We start from the raw sequence: 27,707 nt of genomic DNA, 5'->3' as shown, positions 1-27,707 counted from the left end.
TGCACTATATAACCTGATGAAAAAAAAGAAAAACAACAACAGGTGAAATGTCCCATTTCGGTACTGAAAGTTCCAGGGAAACCATTTGCATTGGTTCTTGGAGATTAAAACATGCACACCTTTTAATGTTTTCCAAAACACTATTAGAAGAAAACAGCCTCTCTTGGTTTTGTGTGTGTTGATTTTATGAAAGGCAAGTGCCATTCGTCCTGTGCAATTTGAGTGGTTACGAAAAGCCAATTTAATTAAATGTGCATACTTCACCTTGATATATTATTTTCTGGTGACACCACATTGCGTATGTTAATGAGTATCCCCACTTTATTTTCAGGACTTGACCCTTGGATGATGGTAATTCTGTTGCTGAAATGGAGGTCTGTTCATCAGACTCCCTTTCATGAATGCCCCATGCCAAAATGATACCACACACATGTGCCCTTGCCCTAGCCTATGGGCACCATCAGTCCCAGAACTGTAGTAGCACAGGGCAGGTTCAAAATTCACATACATCCCTAACAGCTGATGTGCTACAAAGTTCCTGCAGGCAGATGTGGCTTATTATTCTTCAGCACCTCAATACTAAATGGTATTAATTGTATGCCTTAGGTAGTCTGCTGGCATGTACATCTTTATGTGTAAGTCATGCCTGGTTGTGCTATGGTAACAGAAAAGAACACACAATTATACAGCCACAACATTTTGACACCACCCAGTGTTAGCTCTGTGAGCAGGGCCGGTAAGACAGGACTGATGGGAATTGGTGTCTGGTGTTACTCCAGGTCCCACCATCTTGGTATATATTAGGGATAATTTTTCTTTTCCTGTCCAATTCGTTTCCTGTTGGGAAGGTACTCTTGGTGTGAGGTCATACGGTGAAGGGCACTTGTTACAACAGCCTGGACGAGGCCCCTTACAGCAGGTTTGCATTGGACTAAATCCCTGTGAAATTTTGAATAAAGTCTAACCCAAGGTCCTCTGCTAGGGAGGGTAAGCCAGACGTTATGCAAAGCAAAGGAGGGCTCTATACCCTAACCATCTTAAGGATCAGTTGGAGTCAATGCTGGTGGGCTAAGGCCTCTATATTGGCTACACAGAAACCAGGGTCCTCTTCACTCTTGCAAAAGGATCCCATGTAGTTGCAAGCCAAGCTCTCTGGAGTGGGAGGGCAAATTGACTCACTTGTCCTAGAGCCCATGGTTTGGGACGCCCAGCAACCAATGAACTAAGGAAGTGACATCTGACTTTCCCTGCATCTGAACCACATCAACACCATCCAAGTTGCTGCATGGGAACCACCGGAGCCCTCTCTGACCACCTCTGCATTTCTGAGTTTCACTCAAAGCCGAATTTCTGGCTCCACTTTCAACACATCTGAGACATGCTAAGTCTTCTAACGTCCCCAACTTGACACTGATATCTGGTCACCAGCTTCGTTGAGCTCCAAGCCAAAGCTGCTGTAGTAACATGATGCCATGCATGTCAAGCCAGCCAAGCCCACTTGCTGCCAAAGGCCTGCCTCTACTACTGTAGACCTGAGGCACAAGCCTAACGTTGAAATCCCCTAGACCCACAGATTAATGCCTGCACAATGCCGTTGAGCCCCAAAGACAAGAACATCAGTTATGGTGACGAGATCCTGCCCCTCAGTCCCCATTTGGGACCATAGTGACTTGTAATCACCCAATCAGCCCAGCTGCACCCAATCATATTCAGGAGATTGGCAGCTTCTTTCAGGGCCAATACCTCCATAATGGAAGTCTGTCGAGTACATGCACAATCTTTTATTTCAAAATGTTATTATACTCAACATGATATTCAGCATGTATGATTTATTTTGTTTTCCATGAATTAAAATAAATGCTGAGGGTACATGTATCATTTCAATACCTACTTTTTGATTCTCTTCAAATAAGGTAACATATAATGTAACAACTACAATACTTAATTGAACTTTTCCTTACTTGAAAGTACCAGAAGACAAGCCTTCTCTGTCTATGCCTCAAGACTCTGGCAGGAGCTCAAGACCCCCCTCTTCAAGGAATGGATCCTCCCTAACACCTAGGTCCAGACAGCCACAACTCCCCGCAGCCCCTGCCTGGAACTGAGCGATCTGCTCCCAATGGTTGGCTTCCCTCGATGATTGTTGATCGCTTGCTGAAAAATGTCCTACCTTCATGGTTCTCTGTTGTTATTTCCCAACTCCCTCGTCTCTCTGCTCTCTTTGCCATGTTCTTCCCCCTATGACTTTAAAGCACTTTGTGTTTCTCGAAGCTAGGTCCACTCTGAATAAATATAATAATTATTATAATAATAATCATAATAATAACCCCTATTATTGATGCTTTAATTACATAAAAGATACCTTTGAAATGTATAATTCAGATCAAATGTAAAATGCAATGCTTTCAAGTCAAGTTTACCTCTGATCGAGTGTGGAGCATTTGACTGTAAAGAAAGCTTTACTTGAGATTTTAACTTATATAGTGTGTTCTGACCTTATCTGATGATGCTTTAAATCTATGCTGTGTGCATGGAATGGTGAGGCAATAGGGCATAATATATGTAATTCATGTCACTAATACTACTAATAATACTAATAATAATGATGATGATGGTAATTAAATCCATTAATTAGATAGTTTATTTTAAAATTATTGTTGTTAATGATCAATTATACATTTTATATCTTTGTTTTCTTTTTTTCCAATGTATTTACATGTTTCCACTAGCCATTACAATAATTGCAATTATTATCTTATTATCTTTCTAGCTTTCAAAATGTCAATGTTACTGTGAAAATATTAATTCTGACTGTTACAGATGTTTGCAAGATGTATTTCTGTAGGGAAAAATACTATTTAGCTCCCTAATTGACTAATTCCAGATTCTACCCTTTAAGACACATGCTACTGAAAAATGCAGCTCTTGGGTTGCTGTATCATGCCAGAGTGGTTGGCTTAATACATTATTAGTAGCACTGGCGACTGCACTATCCTCAATGCATGCAAAGAGGATGCTACGGGGGTATCATAGGATAATACCACATATATATATATATATATATATATATGGTATATAATTATTACCCTCTCCATAACAAGACCTCCTTGAAAGGTGTGTGGGTAAAATGGACTCTAATACCTGATTTAATACGCTTTTAGTTCATCCGAAGGAACGGAGCACATATAGGGAGGTCAGGGGTCGGTGGGGAGGGGGGGCGTTTGACTCCACAGGGCAGTTTCTATTGTGTGGGGATTCATATTTCTCAAAATAGAGGAACTCCCTGGCAAAAAGTATCAAAATTGAAACCCGCCAACATTGGAAAACCACATTTAATTTAAAGCACGTGTAGGGGGAGCCAGGACAATCACTTAAAAGACTGAAGGATGCATTCATTTTGTTGAATCAAGGAAAGGGGGCAAATCAAGGAAGGACAGGGGAGACAAAAGAGAAATGCTCAGCCCAGAGGCAAATTCCAAATACTGATGGAGGATTGGGGAAAAGGTAAGAGATACCAGAGGGGTTGAGCCGGATCTCTTCAAATTCCAGAAGCTCCTCAAGACTTTCCATTTCACCTTCGCCTGCCCTCTTTCCCTCCCTTGCTAAACACCACAGTCGCTGAGATTGGTGACCAGGACCCGCATGCATCCTTCTGGGTCCTGTCCTGTCCTCCCCCCATCTCATCCTCAACCCAATCACTTCCAGCCTCCACCCACTCCCAGCACTTGCCTTTGGGTGCCCACTGGCCTGCATTGTCTCACCAAGTGATCATTGCCAGGCACTTACCAACTGCTTGCAACTTACCTACGGTAGTTGCTCAGTGGAACTTCTAGCAGTACCCCGTTCCCATGTCCCTTCTCCCTCTCTGCACGTGCATGTTATGAATACTCAGAAGGCCTAGTAGGTACGCCCCTTTCTTTCTCTTCATTCCTAGTATATTTGCCTTTAGTTCCCATGTTACCTTCCTACAGCCCTGTGGGCTCTTTGAAACACATTTTAGTTGATATATAAGCACCTTACAAATGCACAATAAAGAAAATAAAATAAATACACTTTACGTTCCCCGGTATATTCGCGGGCTCATGTTCTGGCGGAGCAGTATTGGCGGCACTAATTCCGTTACCAACACTGTTAAGGGTTACCGCCAGACATGTGATGAGGCCCAATGTATGGTAGAATATGAGCAGGTTAGTGAAACAAAGTTTTGCATGAACCATTGTTATGTTATTGTCTTTTTATACTGCACACATCACTGCTGTAGCAGTCCTAAAGTGTGGAGCCTTGTCCATGAACTGTGACCAAGCCCCAGGTGGCTGCCAGACTTGGTCTGTGGATTCAAAAGGACATAGGGCCATGATGAGCCTGAAAGAACAAGGTGAAAAGGCAGGGAGATGGAAACATACAGCTCTAACTCATGACATATAGAGAAATGAAAACAAAGGGGTGAGTGTTCTGACCAGATGAAAACATAATCGAAGGAAGGAATGAGATCTTTATTGAGTGATGGCCAGAACGTTCATAGAGGCTGTTAGGACTGATTTTCTATACTCTGGCCTGGTGGACAGATGTATAGAAGGCCAACCTATATTGTGACAGGGACAACTCTGGGAGCTGTAGCCAAACCATTTCAAGGTTGCAAGGCGAGTGGTCTATGCTAAGTCTCAAGAAGTGGTGAGCTTGTAAAGTGTGCACAATGAGTAACCCGAGTGAATCAGTGAAGGAACGCACTTAGACAAACAGGTATAAAAATACATCTTTCCATAATGGCCAGAAAACACAGTGAAAAATGACTACTAACCGGTAATGTTATTACTCAATACAAAACATTAGATACATATATACCATTACTGGTGTGGGGCATGATGCATATCAAACCCCTGAAAAGGAATGTACAGATTAGTATTGACACTACTAGTCCACAGAGATGTAATCCTAACTTCAGAGGTCCATCCCTAAAATGTATGGAGCCTTGTGCTCAAAGTTCAGCAAAGTTCCATACAGTTTTGTAAAGCTGGAAAAGAAAATGAAGGTAGGGTCTCTGGGGTCCAGTGAACAGTTCCAAGTGATAGGGGACAAGTTAAACTATCTAACACATGTTTTCCCAAATTTCGGAATCCTTGTGTGAACTAGCAATGTGAAATCCAAAGTGTTTGAAAGGTTTTATAAAAGTTATTAAACTTTTAAGGGGGTTTTGGGGTGCAGGTAAGTATTGCTACAACTCACCCTGCATACTTCAATTCTTTGCAGGACTTGGCAGGTTGGGTGAAGATGGTCTCAGGTTGCTTTTTCCGCCACCAGCCTCGTCCCTTGATCCCCAGGGGTTACAGGTTCAAGCAGCTCTCTGGCAGTATTTTATGCTAGTGCAAGGCCTCCCAGTTGTAGAATGCAGCAACACTCAATGCAGGGCTCTTCACAGGAAATTAATGGATGCAGTTGAGCAATTTCTGACAACAGCCACTGATGCACGGTGATGCAAAGGGATTCACTTGCCGGGGTCAGACTTTCCCTCCTATCTCGTGTCCCCTTGATGCTAGGACCAGGTAATTTCACAGAGGTAAGTCTTGTTGCATACATTGCATATCCCCCAAGTTCCAGGCCACCACTCAGAGTGGCAACATCTGCAGCACGGTAGCTGAAACTCTGAGCTGGACACAGCAGTTCAGGAGAAATGCTGAAGGCTTTTCTTTGTAGGACTCCCGATAATGGATGTTCCCTCCACTTCAAGGGTTGTAGTACCTTAGCAGTACTGCTGAAGATCCTCCACAGGACAGTGCTCTACCAGGGCAGCAGCAGAAGTTGGTTGCCAATCCTACTTCTGACAGGTCCATGGTCTCCTTGCAAGTCTTGTAGCTGGGCAGGAGTCTTGGCTCCTTCAGTTTCTTCCAGGATCTCTCCAGAGTGGGTGCAGGGGTCCTCTTCTTATGCTAAAAGTCAGGTAAGAGCAGCAGTTCCCACTAGCCATTGACAGATCAGCCCCCATCACCCCCACTCACACCCCAGTGGTGCAGTTGTGACCACTGGTGGCAAAACCCATGTATTCCACTCAGACAAACTGGCACCAGTTTTTGGATTGGGACCAGACAGTCCCAGCCCACTTCCTGGCAGCAAACACATGTATCCCTCCAGTAGCCTGTCAACATCCTCTTCTTTCCCAAGCACTGGAAGTCCATATAAGTCCATATAAGAATTGTCCTGACCTCACAGGCCAGGAAGAAGACTAACAGACAAGATGGCCAAAGGACAAGCGCTAAACCTTGTGGCATGGCCATGTTTGACCACTAGCCACAATTGGCAGCCAAACGCAATAAGGCTAAACTGAAATGCACCAACAAAAAAAGTAAAAGTCACTGCTGCCACCAGCTTGCCAATTTATTACACCTAGAGGAACCAAACATCCTCTGAGTATTAGTGTAGGGCAGAACAAAAGGTGTACCCCATTGTAATGCATTGTTAGATGCATTGTACATTGAGAAAAAGTTACCACAAGTGTTAACAAGTTACTAAAAGTAGTAACAATGTAACAAGACTAAGGGAAACAATGTTTCCCAGTAATGACAGCCTGAAGGACATGTCAGTTTTCCCATAATAGATGAGCAAAAGCCAGTGTAGTGAAGCTTAAGACTTCACTGCGCTATAAAAAGAAGAGGTCAGATAAAAAATAAAAGTGAAACGTGTGGGGGTCCATATAAATGAAAGGAAAATTGCAGTAAAGAGGAATCTTTCCTAACGAAGACAGTTACTAGTGTGGTAGGAATGTTATGTTGAGTCATGTTGTGGCCGTGTGGTTTATGCATTCCTGGGAGTTGCAGGGATACCAACCAGGTAATCCTATTGTATCCCTCTCACCTGCTGCTTGCTGGGGGGAGTTACTAATATAGCGAAGACAGCTGACGGAGGTGTCAGAAAAAGGAATTGGCTCTGTGCAGAATGAGTGTTGTGGTGTGTATCGGGTGGAGAACAGAGTAAAACTGCTGCAAATATTGTCTTAAATTGGCAGTATTTCCAAAGCAGATGCCCAGTTAAAAAAAAGTCAAGCCAAACTAAGAAATGACTAGACTGACTGCACCAAATAGCATCTTTAGCCACTAGTGCCACATGGATGACCATTGCGTTTTATCGCACAATCCCCGACCCACCCACCTCTCACACATCCCTTCCCTCCCACCCCCTGTCCCAATGACAATTACAGGTAACTAAGCCAGGCATTACCTACATGTCCCACTACCTCACCCCAGTACTTGTGTATGAGGCGAAGTTGTTGCCCTATGTTCTTGACTGAGTGACGCTAATAGTTATTACATAATTATATGAGTATGTGTTTGTGCTACATGTCACCATCCGGCAGCTTCACAACCCTTGCCCGCTATAGCAATATGCTGCTTAAAATACGACATAAAACAACAAGATTTATTATTGCATGATATACCACAAGGTATCATATTGTTCTAATATAACAAAGATAAAATGTGAAATGAGCAAATACACATAACGATACCAATGCAAAATATGCAAAAGTAACTAAACAAGACAAATTAACGTCTGTAATAAAATGTGTATTTTGAAGGAAGTTTAAAATACACACACCTATGAAAATGTGGAAGTAAAAACATAGGATGTGTGTGTGTGTCTGAGCGAGAGAGAGAGAGAGAGAGAGAGAGAGAGAGGGAGAGAGAGAGAGAGAGAGAGAAAGAGAGAGACTACCTTCAAGGCAGAAAGAAGGTGTACTGTAAAAGGAACAATATCATGCAAGCATTTCCGGCAAAAATGCATTGGAACACAACACATTTATCTGCACACAACAACATTGCATAACATGGTGACATGGTACAGCAGATAGCCCTCCACATACACACATGTGCAACCATAGAACCTGCATCACACTGACCCCTTCAAGGTTGTAGTTGGGCTGGGAAAGTGAGACTCATTAAGATGTCACTGTCTCCTGGGTTTCATCTAGGAATCCTTAAGTCCCACATACAAGAGGAAATGTGAGTTCCTATGCTGGTCTGCTGGAAGAAATAAAAATACAACTGTTTTGAAAGCAATAGTAGCGTCTCGGATATATAATTATTATTTTATTTAGTATACTATATAGCCCTAAATTGCTGCCTTAGAATCTGCTTCTTAGCATACAGCCTTGAATACCCTTCTTCACATAGTTGACAGTTACCTTGTCTTGTTAATAGAGGGCAGGAGCGGAATCTTAAGGTTCAGAAGTGTTGTGGAGCCTGCCTTTCCAAACTGTGTCTGCATGCATAAGTGCTGCTAATGTGTATTATATATTTATTTATTTGGATGTTTGTGGAATGCTGCATGTGACCTCCCATCTGCTTCACAGCTCCTGTACACCTTTTTAAAAGTGACATAATAACATAACAAAACATGACATCATGTAGCATGACATAACATATAGCATGCTAGCATAATATGTCTGCCATTATGTCTTTGGGGTTTCTGGGTACATACATCTACAATTAAAGTGAAAAAGAGCACAGCTCCCTACAAAAAGGCAGTGTTTCGTATTTCAGTATGTTATGCCATTAGTAGGTTTATATTGCGCACCTAACTCTTGTAGTAGTCTTCAAGCACAGAACGTTGTCCATGTAGAGGCACACTGTGACCCGATAAGGATGGCAGCCGGATAGTGGCCTCTGGATAGAAAAGGAAACAGGTTGAAGTAGAGTGGTAGAAGGAAAGAGTGGGAAAAGTCATGCAGAGAAAAACGTATAGACTGTACTCACAACATGTAACGACATGTGACCATGAGGGTGAGAGATGGTGATCATTGGGATTGGTGTATAGTTGTTAGTGTTACAAAGAAGGTTTAGAGGCAGGATTGTCCAACTCCAGGCCTCAGGGTCCGGAATCCTGACTGGTTTTCAAGATATCACCTATTAGTATGTGTGTGACAAATTGTGGATACATTTAGAATCATTGTATGCAAATTTATCTCATTGATATTAGTGAGGGGTATCCTGAAATTCCGACATCCGAGGCCTGGAGTTGGACAAGCCTTATTTAGAGTGGTCAGCCATTTTATGCTATATTTTTATCTATTGCGACCTACTATGGGGAAAGAGATGAAGGGGTCTTATCAGATAGGTGTGATGGGGATCAAAAAGTGAATCAATTTAAACTATTAAGAGGTCTTGTAATTTTCCTTTTTACGATATTATTGTAGTGTTTGGTGAGGCCATTTTGAGATGCTTCTGTATTGCACTAATTTCAGATAATTTAGAGTCTACCTTTATAAGAATGTATAAATGTCTAATATTATCATGTTGCTGTTATCAGAAATGAGGTACAACCTCATATTTCTGTACTTGGCGCATAGGTCATGGATGTTTTGTGAAAAGTGAACCATGTATCATGTGAACAGTATTTTCTAGTCTATCACCCTGTAGTAGCCGTATGGGATTTGAGTCTGTGACTTTATATCAGAAATAACACACTGTCTGTCATAACTTGCCAGGATTCCATTGCGTAAAGCACATTTCTTGACAGACCCTATGTTATAGAGAATTAATTTATGTTCTAATGACAAAGATAGACCTAGTGTCACAAAGACATTCCCAGTTGTGAGTATGACCAGGGACGTCATTTCACCAAAATGCCCGGGGTAGCGGAAGTGATATCACATGACACTTGACCTCCAATGACATCACAGGAAGTGATGTCATTTGACCCCAACCCAAAGTGACATCACAGGAAGAGATAGAACATGATTGTTTACCCCGTGACAAAACAGCAAGTGGCATCACATGGCATTGTTTCTTAGTACCAATCTATACATATGGTATGATGCTGAAATACCCTCTTTGTACAAATAGTCTTGAAAAAATAGACTTAGTACCTAGTTGTATTTTTCACAGTATCAAAAAACAGTTTATTTTAATAAGGTTTATCACAACCCAATTTTTCTATATAAAACCAACTCTAAAAGCAGAATTTTCTTAAAATTGACCCAACAACACAAGGCGGATACATATATAATACAAATTACTAGTTTCACACACATACATTTCTATAACATAACAATACAGTACATCAACATATAACATGTATATAATGGTTTTAACACTTCCAATCACTGAGTGTTATTAGCTCAGGTTAAACAGTCCCGACATGTTTCAGTTCCTCATTGCGCTCAATGCATGAACCTTCTTCAGGGGAAGAACTCTTTTATTCTTATTCTCCACCATGTAATCCAGGGCCACACAAATACTCTTCAAATCGTACTCCTATAATCTTTAAATACACAAAGACAAAAAACGAGGGGGTATCACTACACATCAACATCATCCAAGTATGTAAGTCAGAGATAGCTCCACACTACTAACTAAATTCCAGTCACATTTAATTTTATACAATATACTGGTGAGATTCCAAATTGTATAAACAAGATAGCCGCTACATGCCTCATAAGTAGGATTTCTGTAGTGTAGGTGTGCCAAAGTGCACCCGTGTAACCTCAGATCCATTTAATCAAGTCTGTAAACATTTTCTTGGTGGTTCTTTAGTAACCAGGAACCTGATCACTGCTGTAAAGGAACATAAAACAAACAGTGGTGTGTGAAACACAACCACTACTCCCTCACTCGGTCCCAACATCATGTTACCACAAACACCCTATTGTGCTTTGCTAACCGTGCTAACAAGAATGCCCGCCTCTATCGTGCACCACCGTGTCCCCATATAATTCAATATGATTACACCAACCATATATCACCACTACCGTGCTGTTGAAGCTGCACCCTTCTCCGAAAAAGAAGACATTTTCTTGAACAATTCGGAAGAGCAGACCCCTGCATTTTACGCCCTTCCCAAACTGCATAAAAATCAGACGATGCCACCAGGCCGACCCATAGTGTCAGGCTGTGGTTCTATATTGGAACCTATTGGTAAATTCATTGACTTCTTCTTGAAGCCCCTCAGCCAAAAAACACCCACCTATCTACGAGATACCATGTCAACTATTAATAAGTTTGAACACCAACCTTTTAACCCTTCTGAAGACATGCTAGTGACTATGGACATTAATAACCTATACACCAGCATTCCACAAGATTCAGCAATTGAGTGCATTAGACATCACCTAACGCACCACATGGCGCAAACTAGAGTCCCTACCAACTTTCTAGCTGAGTTATTGGAACTGGCACTTACCAACAATTTTTTCAAATTTGAGGACACATTCTACCTACAAATCCGAGGTACAGCCATGGGAGCAGCATTTGCCCCCAGCATGGCCATCATTTTCATGGCAGAATATGAATACAACAACGTACTAAATATACGGAATCCATTTCTTGACAACATAGTACTCTGGCACAGATACATTGATGACATCATTTTCATTTGGAAAGGAGAGGAGGACACCTTGACCAATTTCTTTACCTGGATCAATAATTGTACTGAAGAAATGAAATTTACCATCAACAGCAGCAACTCGAGCATACATTTTCTGGATTTAACCATCAGACCTAAAAAAAATTGATTGGAATGTACCATGTTCAAAAAAGAAACCGACCGAAATACAATACTTCATTATAAAAGCAATCACCCACGGAATTTAAGAAATAACCTTCCTTATGGACAGTTTTTACGGGTGCGCAGGAACTGCACAGAACTTGCAGAATTCAAAACTAATGCTTTTGCCCTGGAAACAAAGTTGAAAGCCAGGGTTTACCCCAGAAAATTGCTCAGAGACACCATGAAGAGAGCCAGATTTACGCCCCGTGAAGCTTTACTTGTACCCAAAATTCACAGCGCCCAGGAAGATAACATTATGGCCTGCGTCACCACATTTGGTCCCAACACTACCAAACTCAAAAGCCTTCTAAAAAAATTTTGGCCTCTGATTCAACTTAGTTTGCCGGAAGAACCGATACCCAGAATGGCTTTAAAGAGATCTAAGAATCTCAAAGATATGCTCACCCATGCAAGGATGAGTAAAAACAGCTCTAGATCCTCCTTGTGGAACCTGAGGGAAATCAATGGCCACTATCCGTGTGGGAACTGTTCTGCTTGTAAACAGACCAAAAAGATAACCTCTTTCAACATAGGCACCAAGGAATGGAAACTAAGACATTTTTCCAATTGTAAATCCAGCAATGTAATTTACATAATTGAATGTCCCTGTGGACTGAGATATGTGGGTCAGACATCGAGACCAGTACATAAGAGAATTGGGGAGCATCAATCCCGCATTAGGTGCAAAACTATTACGGCACCACTGGTACCACACTTTCTTGAATACCATCACAATCCGGACAGTTTTGTATGGTGGGTGGCAGATAAAATACATAACACCAGTAACCTCAGCAACTCTTTGAACTTCAAAGAATCCTGGTGGATGTATAAACTTCAGGCCATCACACAAGGCCTGAATGAAGCACAACCACAGAGCCACTCTCAATGATCTCTCAATCTGACTACCGGGGCACATACACATCAGTCCTCCCCATACAGTTTACTGACATTGGGCACAGTATCCTATATTCCACACCCAGCCGCCGAGTCCCGTGATATCTCTCATTCGGCATAACTAAGCTGTTGCTAAGCAACTAGGACGCGGGCCTCCCGGAGCGCATGCGCCGGTTGGGCGCTGCTTCTCCGAGCATGCGCTCCTTTCGGGGGAAGCCTGTCGGCCCGTACGGGCAGGGACGTCGTTATCCGGTGACGTCAGCCTGAGGCGGGGCTGCTGAGCATGCGTGTAAAAGCAGCACCTGCATTTTGACGCATGCTCAGTACAGCGTAATGAAACACAGCTCCAGTCTCTGACCAGAGATCAGACGGAGCGCCGGATCATCCTACACATCCGAACAAAAGGTAAATGGACACACGGGGAGCCAGATACTATCTGACTCCTGAGTTTTTTAAAGGTCCAGTTTCATCTGGTTCCTTAGGCTTTTTCCTGCCAGAAACCAGGGATTGTTTATGTCATTTTCCGGCTTCTCTGTCTCTCTGTTCCACTGTTTAGGCAGACGTGGGCAGATCCTTTTGATTCCAACATTCGGGACCTCCCCAGCACGCCACTTTACAGCCACTCGGTGTACAGCAGTAACAAACCACCATATTGGGGTGGGTTTGCAGCAATACCTAAAGGTATTTCGAACTTCCTTACTCCATGTTTATATCATTTGGTCCAATGGAGTAGGTCAGTTGAGTTTAACAACATTTGTACTTTCGTAGGCTATACCATAGCAATCAAATGCTGTGTTTCTCCTCCATCTAGTACACTGTGGCACAAGCCCATGTCACTTATAGAGGAGGATTTTATTGTATTTTATCTTTGCTTCCATTTATGTCAGACATTTATCCAGCACTCAGGCCGGTGTAGGGCCACCCCCTGTTCCCCTTCACAATTTAACTAGACACTTGTTCTGTAGTTTTCAGTAAAGGGTCTTGTATCCCTGTGACAGTAACATATGTATGTACATGCCCTCCAACTATGGTGCATCCTACAATCCACTTTAGTAACTCGAGCTCCCCTTTAATTTCTTACAGGGAACTCCACTCCGTGGCTCCATGAAGAAGGCTGTGATCCATCAAAGCCGAAACGTCCTGGGACCCCGCCACCATCCTGGTGGGCAGGGATCCCCTTGAATCTTAGTTAAGATCTATTTCAGAGACGTCGATCAAATACCATTTTTTGGTCACCCTTTAGCCTGGTTATGTTACTATCAGAAGAATATAAAATCAGAATGTATTAGTAGGTAACATTATGCCTTCATACTACTGTTATATTTTGGATTAATGTCAATATACAGCTCATGCTTGTATGAACTGACTTTACTTTCTGTTTCATGCCTTGCATCTTTATTGTTTTATACTTTATTGTCTATTAGGGGTGAAATATGTGCAAACCCCCCCTGTTTTGTATGATATTTACAAGTTTTTCATAAATTATTTAAAGAAACAAGGACAAGCCACTTAATAAAAGCTTGTCTTGCATAAACTAATGACCTTGTACATGTGGATGATTATTGTTGGCTTTCATGTACTGCTATCTTCGGTAACTGTACAAATTGCGACACCCAAAGATAGGATACTGTCTTTAAACTTATACTGCAAAAAATATATTGTAGTCAGCTTAGACTTCCCCAGTCAGGACAATCCCCTCTTGTTGTACGCACCCTTCTCCATGGCAATGTCACTAATTCAAAAGTCCAAAAAATACCTCCTCTGCAACGGCAGTACTCATGCACAAACGCCGATATAAACAGTGTTGTTTACACTTTCCCCATCGCTGGTAAATTATCAAAGTATACAACCTACAACAGAGGTACTGTGCCGTCTACAATGTGGTATACTTAATGTAAGCCACTATTTAAGAAACCAAATGAATGCTCGTGCTAAAATGACACGTATGTTTTCATAACGTGCTGTGCCGTCTACAATGCGATATACTTAATGTAAGCAGCTATTACCTTGTATGCGAACGGAACTTCCACCCGATATAGCTCCGGTTTTCCAGAACTCAATTTCAGTTAGTACGACGGTTCGACTGCCGGCACTCTACTCGCGCTGTGCATGAGAGTTATATTATCGTGCACATTAGCTGCGTCAAAAACAAAGGACTAACACCTTTTGTTTCATAGAAGTAGAAAGCGGATTTCGCTCCATTACAGCAAGGAGCCCGGCGTGTCTACAATGTCTCTAAGCTGAAGTGACACCGCATAACCACTAATCTAGTTATTACCAAATTAAATGAAATATGGATAGTAACTGCGCTAAATAGGGAAAAAATTACCACCTAAAGGAAAACACTTGAGCATATCAATTATGGAGGCACAAAAATGACGTGAACCCTACACGCCATATATTGGACCCTCACTGGCTATGACTAAGCACGACCGCCATGCCAGAGGCGAGGACATAAACAAGTATGTATCAACTAGCATACACACACCACGGCATACAGAATTGTAACAACAAATGTAATTGGCACTGGATTCCATGTTGGAGAAACTCATTACCCACATACCTAGGGCCGCCTAGCAGATTAAAAAGACATGTGAATATAACACAACCAGGAGCCATTATTAAACCATGTTCTAAGTATGATTTTTGTAGACAAATAGAGCCACCAAAACAACATCTGATGATTTGCAAAACAATGCATTTTCAATTCCTAAACCATGTCAGACCCGTCACATAATATTTTCAGGTTTCATACCAATATTGTTTTACAAGACGCCATTTCTGTTCATATACATTAGACCATTGCATGTCTTCATATTTCTCATTAGTGACATACCAGATTTGACTATATCACCACAGGATTGTACATCTATCAAGTGTCCCCTTATCTCTGCGTATGTTGCCAATCAATTTCTTCATTAAGGCCAATGATATGACTTTGGCACCTATAAATCATTTTTTGTTCAAATAGGATAAGCTTACCATCTATTTCTGATTTATTTTTCCACAGATCTTCTTTAAGATCTAAAATCCTCGTGAGAATGTTTCATTTGCACAAAATGTTTAACCATAGGTGCTAACAGTACTTGATTTTTTATGCAACTGCGATGTTCTATCATTCGGGTGCGACATTTCCTGTTGGTTTTACCTACATACTGTAATCTGCAAGGACACGTGATTAAATAAACAACATTCTCAGTGTTGCAATTAGTAATTTCATTCAGAACCCACTTAGTATTTGGATTGAACATAATCTGTTTGGTTTCTTTCGTCGTGGCACACATAACACATTTTCCACAGAGGAAATGTCCCTTAACAGGTGGGAGACCCCACAGTGTGGTTTGTCTGGGTTCTGATGGTTGTTTGATAGATATATCATTCCTGATGAGCATCTCTCTGATGTTTTGGCTTTTCTTAAACGCCACCAATGGGGGAGGAGTCAATTTATCATTATAAACTTTTCTCCATGCCTTATTAATGATGCCTTTGATTTTATATGACAAGTTTGAAAAAGTATTGACAAATACAATCCGATTCCCTTTGTCGCCTCTTTGTCTTTTCTCTAATAATGCCTCTCGATTATTATTAAAAGCTCTTTTGGAAGACCTCTTTACCAACTTAGCTGGATAACCTTTACTACATAATTTTCTAGACAGAAGAGCTGCGCTTTCTTTATAGTCCTGCTGCAAACTGCTATTTCTCTTTAGCCTCAAAAATTGCCCAAATGGCAAGTTGGTCTTGATATCATTAGCATGGTGGCTGGAGAAGTGAAGGAGAGCATTTTTGTCAGTTCTTTTGTTATAGGGTTTAACTTTAAAATGGCCTTCATGGTGGAATATGGTGATATCTAGGAAATGAATCTCCTGTGCATTGATCTCTTTAGTAAATTTTAAGAAAGGGTTCTGTACATTCAACCATTCAACAAAAAGTTCTGCCTCTACAACTGTACCTTCACATAGTATACAAATGTCATCTATGTACCGAAGCCATTTTAATAGATGTTTTCTGTATGGGTTGGTAGCCAGATAAATGAACATTTTTTCAAAATATTCTACATACAAATTGGCAAGATTCGGTGCCATGGCAGCACCCATGGCTGTGCCCTCAACTTGTTTAAAATATGCTCCTTGAAACTGGAAAAAACTACGAGTCAAAGCAAACTCAGCACACCACATAATGAAGGCATTACTTACGGGATGACCATCTTCCCTATCTCTTAAAATTTCTTCTATAACCTCCAAAGTGGCCCTTTGAGGAATAACTGTATACAATGATTGTATATCCAGACTGATCAGAAAAAACTGACCTGTGGTGAAAGGCAAATTCTCAATTTTGTTGATAGCATCCGATGTATCTCTCAGATAACTATCCATTTTGAGAACAAAAGGTCTTAAATAAAAATCAACAAATTTAGACAAAGGTTCAAGAATAGAGTTTACTCCAGACACAATGGGTCTACCCGGAGGATTAGTGAGACTTTTGTGCTCTTTAGGTAGAATATAAAATATGGGTACACGTCCTTGTTTTCTAATGAGGTAGTCACATTCCTGTTTACTACTCATTTCTGCTTCATATGCCCTCTGTACTTTGGCCTCTATGATCTCCATCATAGAAACTGATGGATCAGAAGGAATAGGATGATAGCTAGTGCCATCACTCAATAAGCGAAGGCATTCCCCCACATAATCAACACGGTTCAGTAGCACAATGTCTCCGCCTTTGTCGGCTTGCCTCACTATTACGTCTTGTAGTCTGGCCAATTTCGAAATCAATTCTCGTTGAGCATTACCAAAATTAGAGTGATGCGGTATACCTTGTTGTTCCAATTTATACACCTCTTTGAGAACCTGTTTCTCAAAGACACGGGATTCAGGGGTATGACTATGGGTCGGAGCATTGAAAGTAGATTTATTTCTGAGACCCGTGTGATTAACATTCTCATACACATTGTCATTCAGAAAGAACTCATTCAAATGGACCTTCCGCATAAAACTGTGGAATTCAGATCTGAACTCGAAAGGATCATGATATTTAGTGGTGACGAAATTCAAACCCTTGTTGAGAACTATTTCCTCTTTTGTGCTCAAATTATAGTTAGATAAATTGGTCACCATTGATTCCTCGCTCGGCTGCGGGTTTGAATCTGGTTGCCCCAATCCCCTTGGTTGGGCCCCTGTCCTAAAAAAGGACGTCCTTGTCTTTGTTTGTTCTGATAACGTTGTCCTCGACCTCTGCCACTCCGCCATCCTGGTTGGTTAATGGGGTCAGCAGAACCCGTACTCCCATCATCACTCGACTATTGGAGGTGTTACGAAAATGCACCCTTTTCTTAAACGGGGCTTGATTGTTAGTACCCTGACGATTGTTGCCAAACTTGTAGCCATCAACGGTATAGGGAAACACTTTTTCGTGTGAGAATGTGGAGAGATCTTTTTTCATCCTCTTAATGCGGTCAAGATTGGTGTCATTTTTAAATTCTGTTAGTTCTTTGAGATGTAAATCTAACTTGATTTTAAAAGCATCAAGATCAAGATCTTTTTTTATTTCCTCTTGTAGTTTGGAAATATCAATTTCGATTTTTTTGGATACTTCTGTGGCTGTATCTATTATAAGAACTAACCAATCCCGACCGCACTTATTTGAAATATAGCTCCATTTTATCTTGAATTCTGGATTGTCCAGAACATGGAATCCAGTGCCAATTACATTTGTTGTTACAATTCTGTATGCCGTGGTGTGTGTATGCTAGTTGATACATACTTGTTTATGTCCTCGCCTCTGGCATGGCGGTCGTGCTTAGTGGTAGCCAGTGAGGGTCCAATATATGGCGTGTAGGGTTCACGTCATTTTTGTGCCTCCATAATTGATATGCTCAAGTGTTTTCCTTTAGGTGGTATTTTTTTCCCTATTTAGCGCAGTTACTATCCATATTTCATTTAATTTGGTAATAACTAGATTAGTGGTTATGCGGTGTCATTTCAGCTTAGAGACATTGTAGACACGCCGGGCTCCTTGCTGTAATGGAGCGAAATCCGCTTTCTACTTCTATGAAACAAAAGGTGTTAGTCCTTTGTTTTTGTCGCAGCTAATGTGCACAATAATATAACTCTCATGCACAGCGCGAGTAGAGTGCAGGCAGTCGAACCGTCGTACTAACTGGAATTGAGTTCTGGAAAACCGGAGCTATATCGGGTGGAAGTTCCGTTCGCATACAACAAGGTAATAGCTGCTTACATTAAGTATATTGCATTGTAGACGGCACAGCACGTTATGAAAACATATGTGTCATTTTAGCACGAGCATTCATTTGGTTTCTTAAATAGCGACTTACATTAAGTATACCACATTGTAGACGGCACAGTACATTATGAAAACACAAGCGGTATTTTTAGCATGTGTATTGATTTGGTTTCCTCTGTTGTAGGTTGTATACATTGATAACTTACCAGCGATGAGGAAAGTGTAAACAACACATTTATATCGGCGTTTGTGCATGAGTACTGGCGTTGCAGAGGACGTATTTTTTGTACTTTTGAATTAGTGACATTGCCATGGTGAAGGGTGCAGCTTCAACAGCACAGTAGTGGTGATATATGGTTGGTGTAATCATATTGAATTATATGGGGACACGGTGGTGCACAATAGAGGCGGGCATTCTTGTTAGCACGGTTAGCAAAGCACAATAGGGTGTTTGTGGTAACATGATGTTGGGTCCGAGTGAGGGAGTAGTGGTTGTGTTTCACACACCACTGTTTGTTTTATGTTCCTTTACAGCAGTGATCAGGTTCCTGGTTACTAAAGAACCACCAAGAAAATGTTTACAGACTTGATTAAAGGGGTCTGAGGTTACTCGGGTGCACTTTGGCACACCTACACTACAGAAATCCTACTTTGATTATGAGGAATGTAGCGGCTATCTTGTTTATATAATTTGGAATCTCATCAGTACATTGTATAAAATTAAATGTGACTGGAGTTTAGATAGTAGTGTGGAGCTATCTCTGACTTACATACTTGGATGATGTTGATGTGTAGTGATACCCCCTCGTTTTTTGTCTTTGTGTATTTAAAGATTATAGGAGTACAATTTGAAGAGTATTTGTGTGGCCCTGGATTACATGGTGGAGAATAAGAATAAAATAGTTCTTCCCCTGAAGAAGGTTCATGCATTGAGCGCAATGAGGAACTGAAACATGTCGGGACTGTTTAACCTGAGCTAATAACACTCAGTGATTGGAAGTGTTAAAACCATTATATACATTTTATATGTTGATGTACTGTATTGTTATGTTATAGAAATGTATGTGTGTGCAACTAGTAATTTGTATTATATATGTATCCACCTTGTGTTGTTGGGTCAATTTTAAGAAAATTCTGCTTTTAGAGTTGGTTTTATAAAGAAAAATTGGGTTGTGATAAACCTTATTAAAATAAACTGTTTTTTGATACTGTGAAAAAAACAACTAGGTACTAAGGGCCTCATTACGACCCTGGCGGAAAGTTACCGCCAGGGCCGTGACTTTACCGCCATGGTGCTAACTACGTTAACACCATGGCGGTAAGGGGATTTACCGCCCCATTCCGACCTTGGCGGGGCGGTAAATCCCCAATCCCCATTTACCCTTCCCCATTCCCATTTTTGCCCCATAGGGCATAATGGGAGTGGGGAAGGCGTTAATTACGCCACCGTAAATTACGGTGGCGTAATTAACACCAAGTTCCCTTACCGCCATGGATTTTTACACCCGCTAGAAGCAGGTGTAAAATCCGCCATGGCGGAGAGGGAACTCGTGATTGGCGGTAAGGGGTCGGCGCAGCTAACGATGGCGCTAACCCCTTACCGCCAGGGTCGTAATGAGGCCCTAAGTCTATTTTTTCAAGACTATTGGTACAAAGAGGGTATTTCAGCATCATACCATATGTATAGATCAGTATATAGTGGAGGAATGTAATTTCTGTCTCCTTTATATGATTAAAATGTATGGTCATCCCTGACCGTGAGAGAGAGGGAGTATTCTATAAGGGGTACGATATGCCTTTGTTAAGGTAGACTGTTTCTTAGTACACCATGAAAAATATGGATACAATATCACTGTAACGTGATTTACATTTCATACAAGAATGGATCACCATATGTATCGGTAGAAAAGAACATGCTATAACTGCAACTTGCGAAAAGCAAAATACATAATACAAAATGGATGCTTATTCTACCCTAAATGATTTTTGGAGAATTTTGTCTACATTGTGAATTTGAGGTGATTAAGAACAGACTAAATCAGTGACTCACCCCTTGAAGTGTGCCTAAAATAAACATTTAATGAGTCTAGCAATTATTGTTTAGAATTCCAGAAAGACACATATTTTGTTATTCCTATTATTTCTTATTTGGGGTCACCACTCAAAGTGTTACACATGTGGAACCCCCTTCTTTTTTTAGGGGTAGCAAGGGAGATCACAGCGGTAGCAAGGGAGACCTCAGGTGTCGCATGTGCGCCCCCGGTGACCCCTAAATTACGTCCCTGAGTATGACTTCTGCCTGGAAAAAATATTGACATATGCATAAGTAGACATGAATGTGTGACTTTGCATGTAATGTGCTACCGGATCTGCGTGTGCGTGCATTACAAAGATATGTAGAAGGGCATGCTTTTTACAGTGCATGACACACATATACATTTTATTAAATTCCACACAAATAGACAGATTCATGAAAATATGTCCCTTCATACATCCCTCAATTGTGTGCGTGAGCAGGGAATTTGCTTGCATTAAGCCCAGTTAATAAATTAGACCACTGAACATTCCAAATGTGTTTGCTAATTGTTATCGACCCTCACACAAAATGTGCACTCCTGGGTGCTTCCAGGGAGATTTGGACATCAACATGGATGCGCTCTGGTGTTTTTTATGGTCCTGCTTGTGCATGCTGTCTCCCAGACCAAGAAGGTGAATGCACAGCATAAGTATACCTAGTCTTTTACAATTTCACACCTGATCTAGGTGTGGAAATGTAAAAATTGTATTTTAAGTGGTGGGCCCTTTAAGGTTCAACACCCGAAATGTAATGTGATTTGATGTATTGTAAAGGGGTCTTTGACAGTGCCCGTCTTGCGTTCCAGTGGCCCCACTGTACCTAAGCCTGTAAGAGAAGAGGCAGTAGCAAAACCTGTGGAATTGGTGAATGCAGGCTGCAAGCTATACATTCCTGAGTGCAGCTCTAATTCCATGTCTGTAGCTAGGACTGTGAGGTATGAGTTTAGAAGAAAGGCAGAATGCATGATCTGATAAAACACAGGGATGTTATTTATCTGATCTAACACCCTGCCTTCCGAATCAATGCATACCTCAGATACAGCACTGCTGGACATGTTATCAAGCCTTGCCACTCAGAACTTCTGCACGTACCAGGTTGCAAGATTTCCAGGTAGCTAATTAAGGACTCTAGGCCAGCTACAAGCAGGAAACATCGAGGAGGCTACTGGTCACATGACCAGGCCCTGTCACTCAGCTTTTCTGCCCACCGCCTATTTCACCAGTCCTCCTTAGCCGTGCTCATAATTGTGTTCTTCAGCAAAGGCACAATGAATGCATGGACCTCACATGTTTGTGCTTGTTGGAGCCTGATAGGTCTATTACTACTACCTTCCAGACACATCACCATGTGTCTCCTCCATCTACAGCCTATCCCTGTGCTTGCTTGGGTTCAAAGGCCCAGCTCCCTTGCTGCCCTGGCAAGCTACCCTAAAAAAACCTCAAAATATTGCTCTTGCCCCATCCCAAACCCGATGGACCACACTCACATGACCCCTCAAGCTGATCAGTGCTTGCTCAGCAGTCACTAACAATGCAGAGATTGCTGATCTCATCTCGTACAACCTTAATTCCATCTTATTCACCAAAATATGCTTTACCCCATCCCCCCTCATGTTTTTGATGTCCTCCTACCACCATGTTACTGATCCAACATGCCGACTGCCCAGGAAGGCAGAAGGACAATGACCCAAGTAGTGATTGGCCATACTCCATCAGACTCTCTCCCAAAACAAGCTCATTTTAATCACTTGGATGCAGGTTCCCTTTACCTCACAAAGATTCCATCACCTTCCAACTCATCTATAGACCACCTCCGGGGAGTCATGCCGACATCTCCAACTTACTCTCCTCTGCCAAATTAGCATACACTAATAATGTCTTTCTCTGACATTTTAATGTCCCTGAGTCCCTGACAACCACATTCAAACCATGATTTTCGCACTGACCAATTCCATGGACCTTGTGCTCTCCCCCACATACAACAAAGGCACTACCCTAGACTTAGTCTATACAAGATACACCCCTATCACCTGTGCAGAGACTACCCATTTGACTAGTCTGACCATGTGGCCATCGCTCACTGAATCACCTAATTGGCCATTTCCCACAAAGGTCTGGTTAAATACTCCCGAATTTAGCACTGCTTATTCAAAACTCTGCAAACATGCCCACCACAGGGAATACATCAGTTCTCCTAATATTATTCACCAACTCTGCTATGCAACTGGTAAACATGTCCATGCCCCTCTCTGGAGATCCCACCAACATTAAACCTCACTACACCAAGCGCAGGATTCTAATTACCAAGGCCGAAGCTGGAGCTAATTCCTCTCTGCATTAGTAAAGCTTTGTGCCAAACCCTCACCCAGCCCCGAGGTGGTAGCAACTCACGAAAAATGTGATGAAATAAATAAGATTTTTAGACAAATTCTGACAGATCATCAAATCAACATCCCACAGCATTAGCCCACCCTGCACCGCGGCACACACACTATCATCTGGGCTGAATGTTCTTCTCTCTCTTTCCCAGACCACCTAAAAACTATTGCCTCCCTCAAACCTACTACCTACTTTGACAATATTATCAAAGCCTCCATCATTAAACAATTGATGGGCCCGACACTCCTTGCAATCTTCAGCATTATTAATGCCTCCCTTAGGACTCATTGTACAACCTCTTTTGTATAAAGCAACCCGAGACACAGACAACCTGGCCAAATACCGACCCAGATCGAACCTCCTTCTGCTTGGTGAAATCTTGCCAAAATCTTGGAAAAAGTAGTCGATACCGAACTACCTCCTAAAAAATTGTCAGTCTGGGTTCCACCCCAATTGTAGCATCGAAACAGCCACCATCCAGGAGATCAATGATGCCCTCAAAATCATGGGTAAGTGTGGCTCAAGCCTCCTCATCCTCCTTGACCTCACGGCTGCTTTGGAAATTGTCGACCGCAATATCCTCCCCCCTTGCAGAAGGGATATCATTCCCTTGCACTGTCCTGAGTTGGTTTTCCTCATTCCTCTCGAGCAGACACCAGGCTGACCAGATTAGCACATTCCATTCTAACTGACTTCCAGTCTCTTGCGTAATCCCCCAAGGCTCCATCCTCTGACTAATCCTTTTTAACCTTCACACACAGCCTCTGGGAACCGTGTTTAAAGATCCCAAAATCAAATATGTCCCCCTGCAGAACCTCTAGATTAGAGTCGAAATCCTTATGGTCATGCAGATCGATAAGGGAAATGCCCTTCTGTTGGGGCTTGTAGGCACTCACTTGACTGACTTGTCCACTGTGCTCCAGCATGTCTTATTAAGGCTGGCCAGTAATTTGAACAAATCACCCTCGCCCAACGTTAACTACATTGGCCTTCTCTCCAGGCTAAAATACTGTTCAGGACTGCATGTATCATTTACAAAGCAGTCATGAATGGCACACCAGCATACCTAGTGGTTATGCTGCACATGTCTGGTGGCACACGCTCCTCATGCAGCAAATCAACCATGCAGCTCAAATGACAACTACTCTGCAAAGAGAAGACCCACAAACAATCCTTCTTTTGTCATGCACACACCCTCCAGAACTCGATCCCAGTATCAGCTTGGACTACCCCCCAAAATTCTTCAATTTTCCAAATCTTTCAAAACATAGCTTTTTCAAAAACACGTGTCCAAGCACTAATCTCAATGGATGCACAGGCTAACACACAGACCACAAATCACAGTACTCCTGTACTGTTGAAAGATGCCAGGCTAAACAATGGCTATGCACACCATGAATAGCGCTTTGATACACTTGGGCAAGGTCCACACTTTAAACAATAAAATAAAACAAAATAAATACAAATATATGATGTTGGTCTGTGTTAGACACTGATGTGGATGTGTATGGTGGAGCTGAGGAAGTGAGCTTTGTCATATCTCCATAATTGGCGATGTGGTAACTGATAGGGATATGGTTGCCTTGTGGTGGACATTTTCATGTAGTGCAACAAGGTATGAGATGTTGGATGCGAGACAACTAGTCTGGAAAATAGATAGATGTAGAAAAACAGACATTGGCAAATCCAATAGTTTTGACTTTTCAAAAGACAACGCTATAAGCATGTGTCAAGCTTTGCAATCATATGCCAATAGATTTACATAGTTTGGCAGGTATTGATATTATTACATGTGCATAAACAATTCTGATCATCAAAGGTCTGTACATGCACAGGTGCTAGGTACTGCCACTAAAGTATTGCATGGTGTTTTGTAGATGTATGCACAGGGTGTAGGTGTATGGAGTCCCATATTTACAGTGTGTGGATCTTTGTGAATTGTGTTGTACATATATTAAGTGTTCATGCACATTGTGAGGCTATGTTATGTTATGTTGACTTATACCGTGCACTGCTACCACCCAGTCCCAGTTTCCAGGCACTCACGTGGCTCTGCAAGAAAGAGAATGGGCTTGTTTAGTAAGGTTAGAGGGATTGGATATGCCCAGAACTAGGAGAAACTGGCATCTCTGTGTGTTGGGTTGCAGATGGGTTGTTTTCTTGCACTGGCTTGGGTTGTTTGTTGTATGTCAATGGGGGTCATTACGAGTTTGGGGGTAGCCATGGCGCTATTAGATGGGTCCGGGTCCGGTCTGGCAGAATGGGGACTTACCGGACATTCCGACATAGGCGGACCCGGTAAGTCCCAATTCCAAATGCCATTCCCCATTCCCTTTGAGCAACCATAGGGCTCAATGGGAATGGGGAAGGCGCTAATAACGGGCCCGTAACATTCCGTGCCCGTTATTAGCTGCAAGGTCCCTTAACAGGTCCTGTAAAGAACGGCTGGTTAGACCAGCTGTTCAGGTGGGACCCGCTAAGGGACCTCGGAATAGGGCGGTAAGGGCTTAACGGCACCAGTCTCCTTACCGGTGACCTTTAACCCTTACCGGCCAACTCGTAATGACCCCAATGTCTGTTATGTTGGGTGTGTGTTTGTTTGTTTTAAGTGTGAATTGGCTTGTATTTAATGCTGTGGTTGAGCGCACTGGCTTGGTTATCCGTAAGGGATAGGACCAGTGCCCGGGTTGTTTGTTGATGGGAATGTCTGTTATGTCAGGTGTGTGTTTGCGTTATTTATGTGTACATTGACTGATATTTAAGGTTATGCTTGTGCACACTGGCTTGTTGTGTCCATAGGGATATGGTGCAGTGCCTGGGGTTGTTGTTGCATGCGAGATTCAGTTATGTTGGGTGTGTCTTTGTGTGTATTTTGGCTAGTCCATGGGCATGTATAGTACAAGGGATGTGTGCACGAGGGGACAGGAGTGGGGGGTTAGTACATTGGGCACTCTCAATGTTGCTCTCGGGTGCTAATCTGCATGATTCTATCTAACTGTGACGCATGGCTAATGGTCACAATTCTATCTAAATGCGACGTTTGCTATTCATCACAAATCTATCTAAATGCGTGGCATGTCTATTCTTAGCTATTCTACTAAATGTGAGGCAATGCTAATCTTCACAAATTTATCTAAATGTGATGCATGGCTAATCTTCACAAATCTAATGTGACACATGGCTAATCTTCACATTTCTAAATATGAACCATGCCTGTTCTATGTATGTATGTACCAAGCAAAGATGGAGGATTCAAAACTAGGTTGTATGAGCAGTGTGTGTGTGTGTGTATGAGTTGTGGGTAGGTGCATGGTGAGCGGTGGTTTATGGACAGGTTTTGGGCGTATGTTTAATGTGTAGGCATATTCTATGTGCAGGGCGAGAGTTTCAACATTATATGCATGTAAGCATGTATGTACATTGTGTGGGTGTCTTTGTATTGTGTGGTTTATGCATAGTATGTGAGTGCATGCATGCAGTATCTGGAAGCCTGTGCATTGCTTGGTTATATGCATTGTGTATGTATGTATGTTTGCAATTGGAGGTTGCATGTAAATTGTGAGGCTGCGAGGCTGTGACTGCAGTATGCAGGTTTATGTTCTTTGTTTAGATGTACAGTCAGTGAGGGTTGTATATCCAGTGTGCTGACAAATGCTCAGTGTGTTGTCTTATGTGTAGTGTGAAAAAGTGTTTGCATAGTAGCGGTGCAAGTCCATGGTATTTTATGTGCAGTGTGTGGGTATGTGAAATGTAAAGGTGCATGTGTCCAGGGTAATGGTAAATGTGCAGGGACACTGCTTTATATTTCATACAGAGCCATGGCATTCTTCAGATTCCATTCTTTATAAAGTTGATCATGTTGATGCAGTGACAACTATTGATCTAGGATGAAATACATCTGCTTGGTTGCTTGGTTGCTGCTGGGGGAATTAACTGACGGTACAAAACTCACCAGGAAAGGATACATCTTCCACAATCGTGAACACTGAATTATACAGTACTTTAAGGAATGACAGATGTCTTCCATTAAATGTATTGTAATAACTGCAAAAAATAGAAAATAGCAACGACTACTGTCCTCAATTTCCAGATACAGAGGATCTCCAGAAAGCCACAGTGACATCTACACCCTAGGATCCTGGAACACAAGAGGACACATGCAACTTACATCAACAGGAGACGTCGACCTGGGTTATTACGATATCCTGTGTTTACAGGAAACTTGGTTGGCAGACAAACCTTCTCTTGACGGCTTTACGGTAGAAATATCACCAGCCACAAAAGGCCTTCTGGGCCGCCCACCGGCAGGGCTTTTGACCGCATTGAAAATAGGCTTGGGCTTCAACATAACAAAAACATTGAAAAAATCATATGAGATGTTGGTCATTGTGATAAACTGGAATTGCAAATCAGCTACCCAAGACACAGCGCGCCAAATGCAGTTGGCGGTCATAAACACATATTGGAACCCCCAGTGCACTACAACAAAAATGTTCTGCTCAGACATGGGAAAAACAATAGACAGGATCTATGAGACATATGAAAAAATAGACATTGTCATATGCGGGGAACTGAATGCAAATTGT

At 42.0% G+C, this 27,707-nt stretch overlaps 1 protein-coding gene across 6 annotated transcripts in view; it reads left to right on the top strand.

Annotated features, from left to right (window-relative positions):
• The window catches only part of CNTN5 (contactin 5), a 3,106,629-nt gene that overhangs the window by 915,465 nt on the left and 2,163,457 nt on the right, over window positions 1-27,707 (top strand). The window lies entirely within an intron of this gene.

Source organism: Ambystoma mexicanum, chromosome 7q (genome assembly GCF_040938575.1).
Source record: "Ambystoma mexicanum isolate Mex_15411 chromosome 7q, UKY_AmexF1_1, whole genome shotgun sequence".
NCBI classification, from domain to species: domain Eukaryota; kingdom Metazoa; phylum Chordata; class Amphibia; order Caudata; family Ambystomatidae; genus Ambystoma; species Ambystoma mexicanum.
Note: the sequence above shows the minus strand (reverse complement) of the source record. Positions and strands in the feature narration are given on the sequence as shown.